This window comes from Trichosurus vulpecula, chromosome 4 (genome assembly GCF_011100635.1).
Source record: "Trichosurus vulpecula isolate mTriVul1 chromosome 4, mTriVul1.pri, whole genome shotgun sequence".
NCBI lineage: Eukaryota > Metazoa > Chordata > Mammalia > Diprotodontia > Phalangeridae > Trichosurus > Trichosurus vulpecula.
In genome coordinates, this window is record NC_050576.1 from 301,487,765 (window position 1) to 301,499,292 (window position 11,528).

General features: G+C 40.2%; 1 protein-coding gene across 2 annotated transcripts in view; it reads right to left on the reverse strand.

The window, feature by feature from the left end:
* The window catches only part of CASP10 (caspase 10), a 39,547-nt gene extending 37,477 nt beyond the window's left edge, over positions 1 to 2,070 (reverse strand). Inside the window, exons 1-2 of one of the 2 annotated variants that reach the window (XM_036757899.1) lie at positions 2,039 to 2,070; positions 1,572 to 1,743 (exon numbers count right to left, since the gene is read on the reverse strand). The gene's annotated coding sequence lies outside the window, so the exon portion shown is untranslated. Of the gene's footprint in view, positions 1 to 1,571; positions 1,805 to 2,038 lie in introns of those variants that run through there. The other variant, XM_036757900.1, reaches the window with a different exon arrangement.
* Between the last annotated feature and the right edge of the window lie 9,458 nt (positions 2,071 to 11,528).

The following is an 11,528-nucleotide window of genomic DNA, read 5'->3' on the forward strand; positions in this document are numbered from 1 at the left end:
AAGTGGTCTTTTTTGGTACCAGCCAGGAATGTTTAGACTGGACTACAACTGGGTCATGGATCTCCCAAGCAGAAGAGCATTAAGGGCAGAAGAAGCTCAGGATAAAAACTCTGGAATTAGTCCTAAAGACAATGTGTTCCATATAATGAATAAAATTAAGCTCACTAACAACTTTTAGGACAAGCCAACCAAGGGTGTGGATATGTGTTACCATGGCCACCAAGTAGGGGAAGGGGCCACTAGAGTAGTTACTAACCAGAAGGTCTAAATTTATGATGAATATTTTCTAAATTCAAAGCACTGTAATGTACCTCTCTGTTAATGTTGTAAGGGGGTATGGGTGTGAAAGGTGGAGACTGAGAAGTAATATCAGAGAAAAACCCTGTGAAAGAGGTTTTATTTCGGGAAAGAGAAATCATCCAGGTATTATGTAAATTTGTACCTACTGAAAAATAGAGCATAGGCAGAACACAGCTAATGTTCCCTTCTGAAATTTGCTAAATTTTTCTGATAGTCCACAGAAGTATTACTAGCAAAAAGTAGGGAACCTTACTTCTAATTTAAAGCTAAATTATGCATGCCAACTTCACCTATTCTAATTGATTAATTTTAAAATATCGCAGCTTGAAAAAACTTTAGAGATCTAATCCAGGACAGCTAGGTGGTGCAGTGGATAGAGTCAGGAGGACCTGAGTTCAAATCTTGCCTCAAGCATGTACTCACTTACTAGCTGTATGACCCTGGACAAGTCACTTAACCCTAATTGCCTCCTCCCAAAAGACAGAGAAAGATCAAATCCAAATCCTCAGTTTTACAGATGGCAGAATGCAAATGATTGAAGAGATTTGCCCAAAATAAGCCTTCCCATGCAGTGGAAAGGGTATCAAATCTGTAATAAGAATATCTGGGTTCAAATTCTAGCTCTGCCAATGAATTTCCTGTATTTATGACATTGGAAATACACCTTTTGAAAATACTTGTAGTGAAAAGGGTGCTGGACTGAGCCAGGAGTTGCAACTTAATGGTTACAGGAATAAAGCAACGAATTATTCCCTTCACTTTTCTCGGGCTTCAGTTCTGTTATACGTAAAATGAGATGGGATTTAAGTGAATGATCTCCAAGGTCCTTTCCAGTTCTGCATCCATATGAAAGTCACACAACTATCTACTAGCAAAGCAAGGTTTAGAATGCACAACTCCTGGTTGTTCAGACCCCGAGGACATTTTGCATTATAACAATTCAAAGACTGCAGCTACTAAGTAATTTGATTCGAGAAAGCTGCAGGGCTATTGGCTGGAGTATAAACTATGAAATCATTTTCAATGTTTCACCTATCTGTTACAATTTAAGATTTGCTATGATTCAGTTTACCAAGATTTTAGCACTCACCCCAATGCAAAATAAGGAGACCGGACAAACACTCAAAGACATATAAAATAAGGACTTGATTAAGAGAAAGAGACCAAACCCAGTGAGCATTTTAGTAAATGTGCCAAGAAAAAAAACCCAATACAGTAGGCATAAAATTTTCCCACCCTAATTAAGCAGCCACATTCCTCTGTGCCCATACCTTAGTTACTGAATCTACTCGGTGTGGTGCTCCAGTCCTAAATTCCAAGGTGACTCCTATTAAACAGCACAAGTGTCTATTGCATTCCGTTTGTATTTCCAGTTCCAAAATAAGGCACTTTGGGCCTTAATCCTCTGAGATTGCAGGTATCCCCTCCAGGAAGATGTGGGAACTGAACCAGAAACAGAAAAGACAGTGAGAAGCTGTCACTTGTTTCAGAATTCAATGCAAACTAGGAAAATCCCAATCCTAAATAGCCATCAGAGAGCCAACTGGAAATGGTGGGTCAAGCAGAAGCCTGTTTCTCAGATGAATATTTCCTCTTTCAAAAGAGACATTTTCTTCTCACTCCGCCATGCCAGGACATGAATGCAGATCATTAAGGTGTGGCCTTATGGAGTACCACGTTTGCCTTCTAGGTCCCAGAGCTTCTCTTTTGCTAAAAAGAGCAAGGAGCTAGTACTTACTTTTTAACTTATGAGCTCCGATGTTTTTCTACAAAAAAAAAAAAAAAAAGCTGAGTCAGAAAGCCTTTTGTTTTTACTTTCATTTTTCCTTAGCCTGAAACAGAAACTGTGAAATACTAAAAAGAACTTTAAAATGATGCAAGTGATCAATTCACTGAAACCAGATAAAGTCAGCAAAGAAAGGAAATTGCAAAGTAGACAATCCCAGCCAGTTAAATACGAAGTAAATGTAGTCTTGGTAAAGAAGGATGTCACAGGTCTTGGAATCAAAGGTGAGATGGAGGGGAAAACAGTTTTTACCCCATCCCTGGTCTGAGTCTCTTCCTGGTGTATCCTGTTTCTGCCCTGACTTTCCCCAATTGCCTAGTCCAATCTTGCCTCCCCTTATAACTGCTTTAATTAAAATAATCCATTTGACATGATTAATTCTTGATGAGTACCCTTAAAAAGAAGTTTGAAATGGAACTAAAATCTAAGAATTCAGACAGGGCTATATGATATCTCAAACATATGCAGAAACAGGCAAGAAAAAAGAACTCTAAACTTAAAAGAATAGTAATAGCAAGCATTTATATAAATATATTTGTGATGTGTGTACATATATACATACACACACGCACACACATATATACTCATATACTTTATGTATGTGAACTCATTTGACCTGTAAAACAGCCCTGTGAGGTCAGGGTTAATATTATCCCCATTTTACAGATGAAGAAGGGGAGGCACAGAGAGGTTATGTGACTTGCTCAGTGTCAAGCAACTAGTAAGGGGCTTGAGGTCATCCTGACTTTCAAGTCCTGCGCTCCAGAAATATCAAACTCCAACAGCAAAATTCCCTAGCTATCTACAAGAATCAGATTCAAATGTAATTGGGAAATATCTAAAAAAACAAGTGAAAACAAAATGCAACATAGAAAATGTTCATTTGTAGTTTTCTAAGTCAATATGTGTCCTGCACGGAATCCGTTTCTATTTCAGTTTGACACCACTGCTGTGCTTTCTCTCTCTTGTTGGCTTATTGGCTTTTAATTTGCTACTGTCAACAAACATCTATTAAAGATTTACCAGGCACTGTGCTAATCAATGAGGATACATACATAAGCAAAAAGAAAGACACTGGGGGCTTCCACTGTCTTGGGACAAAATAACACATAAAGGCAAGCCGTAAAGGACCGGGGTGGGAGCGGCGAGGAGATATTCAGGGCAGGGAGTCAGAAACCCGAGCTGGGACCGGAATGAAGTGCAATCAGCCTGGGCTAGCACAGCCAATTGGAGGCCCGGAAAGGAACTCACCAATGCGAGAAGAGGGATGCAGGAGCAGAGGGATATTTCAGGGCGAGAAGTCTATAAGTGCAGAACGAACTGACCGGGGAGAAGACATCTGAAACTTAGGTGGTGACGCCTAGAGAGTCAGAAGCAGAGCCTGGAGAGGAATGAGAAGTGAAGTGTCCCTCCCTTTGCCCATTTGTCTCCAGGCTGCCCTTTGGACTCCCTCTGCCATGCCCCAGTTCTGAAACCTCACTCCAGCCCCAGAATTCACACGTTGGAAGTATCCTCAGCCCAGCATCCTCTCTCTCTGAGTGGATGGCTCTCCCAGAACCTCTTTTTGAGGAGAGCAACCGGGCTAGCCATGTTTCATTCCCCTCCAGGCTGTGCTCGGGTTTTTCTCTACCTCATGCCTTCTTAGAAGAGTACCTTTGCACTTTACACCCGGGACGAAGCTTGGTGAGGGCAGAGGAACTGGCTTTCCTTCTATTGATATTTATAGTCTTAGCATTTAGCTCAGTGCTGGAAACATAGTAAAAGCCTAACAAATGCAAAGTGACTGACAAGAGTATTAATGAACCTACTGGGTACCAGAAGGCAGAAGAAACTAAAAAATAGAAAGTCATGGAAAACTAAACCTGTCGTTAAAGAGAGACCGCAGCCTTCCTGTTAAGCCTTTTATAGATTCTATACCATTGGAGATTAAGAAGTGGTCAGTATTATTTGTCAGAAACTAATTTCTTCAAATTAATACTGATAAGAGAATGATGCCTTTCCTTTATTACTTCTAATTAGTGAACCTCTCCTGGAATGTTGACACCATGAGGCAATGAGCCATCGGCATGTAAAAACAGCTATCTAGAACACCCTAAGAAATTAAATAGTTGACAATGACCACAAACTCCCACAGGACTACTTTGTATCTTCAGCATGTGTGCCTGGAGAAGTTATTATGGCTCTCCCTGGGGGGACCCACTCTGTTCCTTCTTCCAAACTAGGCCAGGGAATACCTGGTGGCCTCTAGAACCAAAATGCAGAGGAATTAGAAAAGAAAGCAACTCTTTGGAACCATAAACTGTGGTCACAAGTGTCAAAATGGCTCCCTCTCTACTTCCTCATTCTTACAAAACTAGGCAAGTTGGGATGCTAGGTAATGATGAAACGGGTGGGTATTGGCAAGATACTGTAGAGAAGACTCAAACTGGTTTTCCTTTCCTCTCTCCTCTACTACCCCCAGGTCCCATACCTTCCTACTCTTCCTTCTTCCTGGGTGTCACACCTTGCTTACACATTAAAACCTTATCTGGCGAGCACATCAGGCATCCATGTGTGACTGCATTTTGTAACTACTATACACCAGTTGGCTTGGGGGAGCAGGGAAGGAGGAAGGAGGTAAATGGCCCCTCTGTTATACCTGCAAAAACAAAAGCCCACACCCCCAATACCAAACATACCCATGTGCTCAGACCCCAATAGATGACTTACTTCTCCAAGAAGATTCTTGAACTCAAGAACTTAGAGCCAATCTCTTTGCCTAGGGGCAAGGCAGTTTTTCTTGGTCCTTTCATTTTCCTGTTTTTTTTTCTGCCCACTTCTAGAGCCTTACCTTGCCCGGCACTGCCCCCAACTGGTTCCAGCCCTCAAAAAGGAAAACAGTGCTTTCTGCAGGGAAGAGGGAAGACACTGGATAGTTCAGGTATAGAGTCAGGAGGTGGGGCCAGGAAGTACCTCTGCTCCTACAATCCCTCTGACACGGATTATTCTCACCTTTCTTATCTTTGCCAGTTTGTTGTGTTTGAGGTGAAATTTGAGACTTGTTTTGCTTTGCATTTTTCTTATTACTGATATGGAACAATATTCTTTATGGTTGCTAATAGTTCCTTTGGAAATTAATTTGTTCAATTAGTTTATTTGCTCAACATTTATTTGTTCAAAATTCTTTTGAAAATTATTTGTTTATGGCCTTTATCTATTAGGGAATTGTTCTTAATATTATTATTATTAATTAATTCTCTACATACCTTGGATATCAGACCTTACTATCAGAATTATTCCATGCAAAGATTTTTACCAGTCAACAGATTCCCCTTTCAAACTAACTACATTAATTTTTTTCATACAAAAGCTTTTTAATTTAATAAAATCAAGTTATCTATTTAAGGGGTCAACAAACTATGGTTTGAGAGCCAAATCTAGCCACTGGCCTGAAAACCTAAGAATAGTTTTTTTACATTAAAAAAATTTTAAATACAACTTTATTTTAAAATATAACCCTATTTAAGATTACATTTAAGGTGTGAATTTTATTTTTAAATGTTTAGAAATTTTTAAATACAACTCTTTTTAAAGTTTATGTAAAAAGCTTAAAAACACAACTTTATTTTAAAATATAATTTTATTAAAACTTACATTTATTTTTAAAAGTTTATTTATTTTTAATTTTCAACATTCACTTCCATTAAAACTTACATTTAAAACAGAAAACTTATTTGAAAATGCAAAAGTCATTCATATCTCACTGGGTCATATAAAAACAGGGGACCATTAGGCCATAGTTTGCTGACCTCCTTGATCTATTATATCTTCTGTGGTTTGCTTCATCCTTTATTTGGTTGAGAATTCTCTGCCTAGCCATAATGGTAAAAGATACAGCCATCTGTTTGTACCACTAGCCCACCCCACCTTTTTCTGGTGTGATATTTTATATTAATTTGAATGTCCATTTAGAAATTATTAGTACATCATGTAATAGTATCATAGATCCAGAACTAGAAGGGACCTAAGAATTTGATTTCTTTTACTTTTTTTGCTATTGTTGGCCTTTGTTATGTATTTGTGTAAGGCAAACTTCAGGCTTTGAGCCTAGGTCAATTCTGTGTCCAGATCCTATTCCTTAGAATAGGAAGTTCTTGATTTGGGGGGTGGGGTGGGTCATTGGATTCTTTGTCAGCCTCGTAAAGCCCATAGACCCTTTCTCAGAGCAATGATTTTAAATGAATAAAATAAAATACATAGGACTACAAAGGAAACCAATTATATTGAAATATAGTCATCAAAGTGAGGAGGAAGAGAAGAGGAAATTGACTTTTGCCCCACCTAACTCTGTAGACACAGCCCAAAATAGACCTCACACTTTAATACCCAGAAAGGAGGCAGAGAGACCCTTAGCCCAATTTTGTATACCCCTACATCCAGGTCACTATTCCATATCTAGTATAAAGGATCACTCAGAATACAAGAGTTCAAACAAGCAATCGTTCTACTAAAATCATATTCCTGTACTCTCAGGTGGAAGTACCTCCCAAGATCAGCAAGAAAAAAACCACTGGCAAAAGAAACAATTGACAAGAAGATTCTCTGGGATCTTACGCACTTTCCCCCGAAACCTGCAAAGCTGCATTTATACACCTCTTGGCCAAAATTCCCACAGCTGGGTCCCAGTTCATTCCATCTTCGGGCAATGTTAACTCCAACCACCCAGGTCTACATAACATTCTTGCTTGCAGAAGTCCAGGTTGGTGTTGTGTGTGTGGCAGGGGTGGGAAGGGGGGGGGGGGCGGGAAGGAATGGAGAGGAACATTAACTCACATCCACCTCCTTAGTTCCACCATTATTCTGGCCCACAACACCTTGAGTCATGAGCTTTTCCCACACAACAGCTAATTCTTCTTCTCCTGTTGTAAACTTATGATTCATATATATCCAGAAATAGTCTTCCAATAATCTCACATGGTTGACTGGAAGCAGGCAAAAAAAAATACACATAACCCAAGCTCTGTATAATCTACTTTTGGCAATATTTCAAAAGACTTCATAAGGATACTCCCACGGCATGGATCTGAACCACAACCTATTTAACAACTGGGTTATCATGTATTTCTGAGTGCCGTTATACCCCTCACCTGGGATCTAATCTTCAGGTAATGATGCTCCTGGCCAGTCTGATCTGTATACAACAAGCATCCATACACAGTTTGGCTCTGGGCCTGGGTTTGAAGTCTTTCCAGTTTGATAGGTTCTATTAGAGTTGGCGCTCCATTCAAGGTTGGAGACTGAAACCATTTAGGTTTTGTCTTTGAGGCCCCAAAATGTAGTGTACAGGACTCAGAACATAACCTGTGCTTGTTGTCTTTTTAGTTGTGTGACTCTCTGTGACCCCATTTGAGGTTTTCTTGGCAAAGATACTGGAGTGGTTTGCCATTTCCTTCTCCAGCTCGTTTTATAGATGGACTAAGGCAAATGGGGTTAAGTGACTTAGCTGCCCAGGTTGTGCTTAATAAATCCTTATTGACTGATTGATCAAGAGTAGAGTCACCCTGACACCAGAGGAGGCATTAGAGGAAGGCTTGAAGGGAGGACAGACTATCTGTGAAAAAGCAATGGGAGTTACGATGCCTACCTAGGACAAAAGGAAATCAAGTTTTGGCATCACCTGATCAACTGAATCTGCAGCAGACAGTCAAACCAGCTAGATCAGGTTTCCAAATATGCATTTAGGGATCTGAATTATTCAACCCAGGGGTCACACTGATCAAATTAACTGGTGAATTGAAGAGTTCTGCTTCATGCTATGAAGATATAATGATAGTTATACTTTAAACCTTAGGTTGTGTTTGATCCCTGGTTTCAGTGGGCTGTCCTCTATTGTTTTGTGGGGACAGGGGAGACTTAGTTGAAAGGGAGACCTGGCAAACCCAAGAACTCTCCTATCCCATGACACTGTGGTAACAGCTGGTTAGCTTAAGTGAAGCCCTGATGGTGAAAAAAGGGCCTCACTCACTCTCCAGTTTCTCAGCTCACAGATGTCTCCTGGATCCTCCTGTACCCTTCATCACATCAGTGAGATGGAAGCGACTACGTGTTTAGGAAGATGAACAGAGGAAAATGAAGAGAGTGCCTTTAGTCCAAAAAATGAAATGTGCTCAAAAGGGGCCGCAAACCTAGATCGCTCTAATGAAGTTATTCTATTTTTCCAAAAGATTTAATATAGTAATGTTCTAGCGCATTATTCAGAGCTTATCTGAGTGGTTTATTTGTTTTTTTTTTGTTTTTTGTTTTTTTTTTTAAGTTTTAAGTGGAGAATTTATTAGCCGGCGGCCATCGGGGTATGGCACCACAAATTAATGGCAAATGTGTTGGGGTGATGGCTTGGCTTATATAGGATATGGGGGTACAGAGTGGGGGAAGAAACAGGAACGAAGGTCCTGGCTGATCAAAAGATCTGTTTTTTTTTTGTTTGTTTTGTTTTTGTCTGGATTTGTGATTTCAACGGTTTAATGAACTCTTCTACAGCAAACTCCCTCTATCAATGAAGATCGGGTTTCTTGTTACTGTTCAGTCCTGGCTGATTCATTGTGACCACATTTAAGGTTTCCTTAACAAAGATACTAGAGTGGTTTGCCATTTACAAATGAGGAAACTGAGGCAAACAGTGTTAAGTGACTTGCCCAGGATAACACAGCTAGTAAGTGTCTGAGGCCAGATTTGAACTCAGGAAGATGAGTCTTCCTGACTCCAGGCCCAGTGCTCTACGCACTATGGCACCACCTAGCCACTACTGCTCTGCAGTTCATAGTTCTAGACAGCCTTGGGTCAATGAAAGGGTGACTAACTTGTCCAGGGTCACTCAGCTTACATGTGTCAGAGAGGACTTGAACTCTGGTCATTTTATCTCCATAGTCAGTTTTTACTGAACGTAACACCTGGGCTGTGAGCATTACTAGGGAGAGAGACGGCTTAGACAAGCGTTAGCTCAGAAGTCACAAGTCTTTGAACTTGGCTTTTGGTGATTTGTAGGAAACAGAAGCAGGAAGAGCATGTTCTCCAGGGGTTGGGGGAACAGGAAGGCAATCCCCCATCCAAATGTTTCCTCTTTCTGCACAGTCATACAGTGTTTTAAAAAGGGCTTACAAAGTCAGGGCTACAATGATATAGTCAGATGACCTCCTTTCAACCCCTTAGTGAGTTCCTCAGAGCATTTCACTAGGTTTCTGGTCTAATACAAACTGTTCTTGGGTCCCCCTGCTCACTTTCCATAGATGAGATTAAAGTGAACATTGTCTTATCCTGCTTAGTGGGAAAAATTAACCACTTGAATATTTGTATGGGTGAGGATTGTTAAATGAGAAGAGACAAAGAAAACATTAAGCAGGTTATAGGATGATGATCATAGATTTAGAGCTAGAAGGGAACTTAGAGGCCAACCCTCTCATTTTACAGGTGAGGAAACTGAGTCACAAGGAGGTTAAATGATTTGCCCTAGGTCACACAGCTAATAACATAAAATATTTGGGGCAGGATCTGAACCTTGATTTTCCCAACTCCAAGTCTTTCCTGGATGCCACAGGGCCAGGCAAGGAACACTAAGTATATTATGGACTATATTAATGGAGCCAAGGACATGGGGCTTTGCCATGACAACAGAAATTTTGGCATAGACTATAAGCTTTTGCCCTCTCCCCTTTTAGTGTTTCTAGTGTTTCTTAATGCTTTTTCAGAGCTTCAAGGCAATTTTCATGGCCCAGAACTAGTTAGTTTGGGGAATGCTAGGAATTGGAAAAGGAAGTGGAAAAGGGTACAAGTGTTTACTGCCCCCTCCACAAAAAAAAAAAAAGAAAGACTTAGTAGGAAATGATAACCACACAGGAGACACATTGCCTATAACCTCAAGCAAGGAAGAGGGAACTCAATGACTCTAATTCACCTAGGAGTAAGGGCTGTGGACCTTTTGTTGAGAAGGGTGAGTATGTACGTCTCATACCTACTTAAGTGACCCTTTTGGAGGTCACTAAAGTGGGGCTGAGAGGCTGACTACTGTGAAGGAAATTATGATTTTTCATATTAATTGATATGATATGCATAATGAATATACTAATAGATTAGATTTCTCAGAATTGCCTTGTCTGTCTTGGGAATCAGACTTATATAATGGGCTTGAAATGATCACCCAAACCTTGACAACACTCTCACAATCATGGCATTTTTGTGTGTGTGTACGTTAAGTGAAGTGAATCAAAGATTTAAAACCTGTTCCCATCACAGAACTCTGGTTCTGTGCCCCGGGGGGCTGATCACAACCCCCCAAATTTGAAACAATCAAAGAATTGTTGTACTGTCCTCCACTTGTGGGCTTGTCGTGGGAAACCACTCAGGCCCTGGGAAATGATTGTTTGTGATCCACCTTCCCCTACTTCTTCACCATTTGTGATTTATGTATATAAGTTGTGTTTTTACTCCAGCTTGGAGAGTAAGCTTTCCTCTCTCTGAAATTGATTAATTAAACCCCTACCTGATTACTGACACTCCTGTCTCTAGGCCTGCTCTGTGCAGCTCAGAATTTCCAGGTTAGAGACTGGCTCAGTAAAATCCTGTTATCATTAATTGGTGTCATAAGTTTTTAAGAGATGGACCTAGGGTGAAGCCTTGAGCTCTCCAGTCCCAGGGAGAAAAGACAGATGCCACTGGACCTTTTTTCCAGAGTTCCAACTCACCTCGTCTGCTCCCACTCTCGCTTCACTCTATCAGGCCTGCTTTTCTTTGTGAGGAATACGCCAGGACCCCTTTTCTTCATCTGGATCACTCTGGTAAGGCCTGTTTTGGTTTGGTTTGGTTTTTTTGTTTTTTGGCACATGGATTGGCAAGTTTTACGTTCATCTTTGCTTTTATAAATGCATGTCCAGCTATGGACTGTGATTTTTTTCTCTTCTCTTTTATAAAGGTAGGTCTGGTTATAGACTGCAGTTTTTACTCCTTCATCTGTAAATTTTATTTGTGTAAGAATTGCTTGCATAGTTGGTTTTGTGCATTGATTTGGAATTAACATTTTATTTGCAGACTTGGGTAGAGTTGTGGAATGTTTATTTCTGTAATTCAAATGAATTGCTAGCACAGTGTGGACTGCTTGTATTATGTATATGTACTGTGTACTATGTGTGTACTGTGTGTGCTTGTTAGTTAAGTGGTATTATTATCTTTTGAGTGTTCACCTTTAAAATGGGACACACATGTGGTAAAGGCAAGGGGTAAGTCACAGCATTTCCTATTAACAATCCCTAGAAGGAACATATGCCTTTCAAATCTATAAGAAATATAGTCCTGACTGTCCCTATCAACACTACCTACAGTTAAAAGCGTGTTAATTAACCGAGGTGATCTCACTCTAAAGCAATGAAGAGGCTTCTAAAAGGAAAAAGCAGCTGCAGCTGCTGCAGTCACAATG